This window comes from Egretta garzetta, unplaced genomic scaffold (genome assembly GCF_000687185.1).
Source record: "Egretta garzetta isolate BGI_Z169 unplaced genomic scaffold, ASM68718v1 scaffold206, whole genome shotgun sequence".
Classification (NCBI taxonomy): Eukaryota; Metazoa; Chordata; class Aves; order Pelecaniformes; family Ardeidae; genus Egretta; species Egretta garzetta.
In genome coordinates this window covers 2,682,502-2,682,832 of record NW_009259984.1, presented here as the reverse complement: position 1 = coordinate 2,682,832, position 331 = coordinate 2,682,502, and positions in this window count along the sequence as shown.

The following is a 331-nucleotide window of genomic DNA, read 5'->3' as shown; positions in this document are numbered from 1 at the left end:
GTAGGACTTGGTGGATGAGGGGGGAGAGATGAGAAGGGGCCACATAACAAATGGCGCAGCGCAGCACGGACGTAGGCACGGAGCAAGCTGTCTGCTGCTCTTTTGTGCTAAGTGTGGTGCCTGCCTCTTCTTCAACACTGTCGCTGACAAATCCTGCAGTGGAAAATCACAGCACGGTGTCAGTACACCAGGAGCTATTGCCTGATAAAGCAAGTCTGGCAGGCAGCTCCTGGACGCCGATCTTGGCACTGGCAGGAAATCCCCTGTGGGAAGGGCAGACACCCCTCGCTGCCGCTGCTCTGCCTGTTCGTGGCTGGGGCCCACGGCCCCC